A 4,358-nucleotide genomic window follows, 5' to 3' on the forward strand; every position below is an offset into this window, starting at 1 on the left:
TCTCTCATGATTTGTCTCCCCCTCTGATTTTACCCAACTCACTTCTTTTCATGCATTAGAGTAATGTAGAAATTTGATTATAATAGGTGGTCCAATTGGATGAAACAGACATAATTCACTAACGTTACAGGATAATTTTCAAATCATTAATTTCCAAGTGACCACATAGACACATTTTGCCTCTTACAGTAAGATTTCTCCAGTAGAATTATGTGTCCTGCTTCAAAATAAGATTTCTATAATAAAGGTGAAGCAGGAAACACAAAGATGTTAGAATTGGAGATAAATTTTACATTAATGATATGTTATCAGAATTAAACATTATTATTATATATAATTATTTTTTAAAATGAAATGAACACTAGTTGTGTGATTTTAGAAAGGTTACATAACCATCTCTGAGTTTCCTCACTTGTTCATGGGAATGATAATAGTGCCTTGTACATAGGGCTCTTATAAGGAATAAATGAGAACATGGATTTGAAGTGTGCTCAAAGCATGCCTTTAGTGAGCATGGTGAGTGTTCATTAAGCAATGAATATTATTTCTATCTTAATTGAATGTCAACTATCTTATCAGATAGAATGTATTGGTGTTTAGTATTTAGTCATATATATACATGTATATGTAATACATATATAATTTATGATATAATGACATTATTATTGTAATAATATAGAAGAATGCCTATGATTTTCTAATTGGAAAACTGGGATAAAAAAATCCAATGAAGCTGGGAGGAATCAAGATGGCGGAGAAGTAGCAGGCTGAGACGACATCGGGTAGCAGGAGATCAGCTAGATAGCTTATCTAACCATTGTGAACACTTACAAATCCAACGGGAAATCGAAGAGAAGAAGAGCAACAATTCTAGAAACAGAAAATCGATCACTTTCTGAAAGGTAGGACCTGCGGAGAAGTGAATCCAAAGCGACGGGAAGATAGACCCCGGGGGGGAGGGGCTGGCTCCTGGCAAACGGCGGAGCAACGGAGCACAAAATCAGGACTTTTAAAAGTCGGCTCCACTGGGAGACATCGCTCCAGAGGCTAAACCGCGGGGAAACCCAGGCAGGGTCAGCATAACATCAGGTCCCGCGGGGTCACAGAAGGATAGGGGGCGTCTGAGTGCCACAGAGTTCGCAGGTATTAGAGCGGGGAAGCCGGCTACAGCGACAAAGCCAAGGAGTGAGCTCTCAGCCCGGGGTTACCTTGTGCCGGTCGCAGGCTGGGTGGACTTGGAGCGCGGCCAGAGGCCATAGAGATGGAAGCGACCGGGCGCTTTTCTCCAGGTTCCAGCAATTGACTGCTTTCCTCAAGGCGTGACCGCAGGCCAGGGAGGCGGGGTGGTTGGGCGCTTTTCCCTAAGGGCGCACTGAGGAGCATAACCCCAAGCTCTCGGCTCCTCCGGGGCCGGAGATTGGGAGGCCGCCATCTTCATTCCTGTCCTCCGGAACTCTACGGAAAGCGCTCAGGGAACAAAAGTTCCCGAAAGCAAACCCGAGCGGATTACTTAGACCGGCCCCTGGCAAGGGCGGTGTAATTCCGCCTGCGGCAAAGACACTTGAGAATCACTACAACAGGCCCCTCCCCCAGAAGATCAACAAGAAACCCATCCAAAACCAACTTCACTCACCAATAACAGCGGAATTCCACAGCAGGAGAAAGCAAATCTTATCTGGACAAAATGACCAGGCGGAAAAACTCACCTCAAAAATCCAATGAATACTCTGATAAAAAAAAAAAAAATCGTTGGTAAACATAATGGCAAAAAACAAAACAAACAAACAAAAAAAAAACCCAAGCCTGTTAGTAGTGGAAGTATTAGATTAACAGAGCTATTAGTGATTATCCTTTTCTTTTCTTAAATGTTTTTTGTTTATATTTTGGAATTTTATAACAACAATATAAAGATAATATAGTGAACTTGGCTGGGGGCAGAAATAAAGAAAATAAATGGCCAGAAATAACAAGATACCTTAATTTAGATTGTAATTGAGAGTCTGCTCCCACCTCACTCCCAACACAAACCCTACATTGTAGTATCATACAATTACTGAGAGTAATTGTTCTAGGTTACATAAGATGTGCTTCCAGAGGAAGAAAGTGACTACCTACAAAGACGGAAGAAAATGTATAATACGCAGAGGGACAGAAATTGTTACCATGTGTCAGATACTGCTAGTTGCCTTCCCAATTTCATCTCTTCTTTAGTAATTTAGGAAACAGAACTATGTCATGATAGCAATGTGCTCTGTTAAATAATACTTTCCTGGGTTCCTTTGCAGCTAGGGCTGGCCATGTGGCACAGTTCTGGCCAACGATGTGCAATCAGAAATCACTTGGGGAAACTTAGATGACTTGTTCTTTCTGCTTTCTGCCCCTTCCTCCTTCCTGCCAAGAATGCAGACATGTTGCCTGGTCAGAGCAGTCATTTTGCAGTTGTGCTGATTAGAGTTAAAATCTAGGCACGGCAGGACAGAAACAAGTGAGCGTAGGTCCCTGCCAGCTTTGTCACATAGCGGCACCTTCCTGGACCAGGCTTCTTGTTAGGTGACATCTAAACAAATATTGATACACAAGAAGTTCCGGTTATGCCAAAAACTGGTCAGAGGGAAAGATTTCCTCTTTTGAACCTTGTCTCACAGCAGGCAGAGTCAGAGTCCAGAAGGGACTGACACAGGCCACACTGACTCCACTTACTCATTTCTCATCTTTTTAGCTGTGAGCTGTGTTTAGTGTTTAGCTATGTGGGCTCCATTCTGGAATGTCATCCAGGACCCTCTGTACTTGTGACATTTTTTTTTAATGTGGAAGAGTATATGTTAAAAGACCCATATGTGACATACATTTGATAAAACCCCAAGTCTTTGCCTAAATATAGCCCTTGGATAGTGTGTATGAATGTTAATTGGCTATGACTTGGGTTGCTTCAAGCAGACGATATTGTTCCACAGTGTAACACAGGAAGTAACAGTCAGTGATTTCTGCCAAACAGGGGTGGGGTGGGGTGGGTGGATAGAATCTACTTTCAAAGAATGTTCTACCTGGAAGCTGTTTTCTTCCCCCAAATTCAGACTGGCTCTTCCCATTATTAGAGAAGAACAGATACAACACAAAGGAAATCCTGAAAGAGAACAGTTAGTCCTAATTATAAGGGAACTGTGCTCTGCCTGTCACAGGGTGGATGGCCTTCTGTTTCAGCAGGTAGCAGCAGTATTGGTGGGAGGCCGTTGTTAGCACATTGTGCTGACTGAGTCTCAACTTACATCCAGGTGTATCTGACGCCTATGTTCACACCGCTACACCAAATAGCCTCATTCTTTAACTGATGACTACAGTCAGCATGAACCTTAAGCAGTTTTAGACAAGAATGGAAAATTCTCAGCATCACAACAGAAAATGGCCATCCAACACAGACCTGTGGTCTGCAACAACCCTCCCTTCAGCTCAGCACAGCAGGTAGAGCACTAAGATGTCATACAGCATGCTACACTGTCCAGTGACACTGAAAGACCAGAACCTGGGTTAGGAGAAATCTCACGTGAGGCAGAACTGCCTCATCTCTCCCTTCTCCCCATAGGTATTTGTTTTTTGAGTTTGATCTAGTCACTATTGGTTAGCAGGAGAGGAAAGAATGAGAATAACAAGCACAGTCCTTTCCACTGAATAAGTTAATATGCACAGACAGCTCAATGGGGGAGACATCATCCAATGTGGTCATGGGGGAGCCTCACATCATTTACCAGTCAGGGTCCTGGCAGGTAACATATGGCACAATTAAATTGAATAATCTGAAGAGAGTTTAATAAAGGGACTATATGTGAAGATGTGGGCATAGTTTAGGAAAAACAAGGGGGGACAGAACAACACCCTGCAACTTGTAGCAACAGAAAGCCTTCCACACCTCTAGGTCTAATGGTGCAAGGAAGGAGGGGGAGGAACAAGATGACAGAGGAGTAGAAGATCTAAATTTTGTCTGGTCCCGGGAATTCAGCTAGATAGATACCAACCCATTCTGAATACCTACAAACTCAACAGGAGATCAAAGAGAAGAAGAGCAGCAATTCCAGGAACAGAAAATCGACCACTTTCTGGAAGGTAGGATGTGCAGAGAAGTGAATCTGAAGCCACGGGAAGATAGACTGGGTGGGAGGGGCCACTCTTGGCAAGCAGTGGAGCAGCAGAGCACAAAATCGGAACTTTTAGAAGACTGGTCCACTGAGGAACATTGCTCCAGAGGCTAAGCAGGGGGTGGAGCCCTCATGGGGACAGTGTGGTCTCAGAACCCACGGGGTCACAGAAAGACTGGGGGTGTCTGAGTGTGGCAGAGCTCTGAGGTATCAGAGTGGGGAAGCTGC

Source organism: Martes martes, assembly GCF_963455335.1.
Source record: "Martes martes genome assembly, chromosome: 6".
In the NCBI taxonomy this organism is placed as follows: domain Eukaryota; kingdom Metazoa; phylum Chordata; class Mammalia; order Carnivora; family Mustelidae; genus Martes; species Martes martes.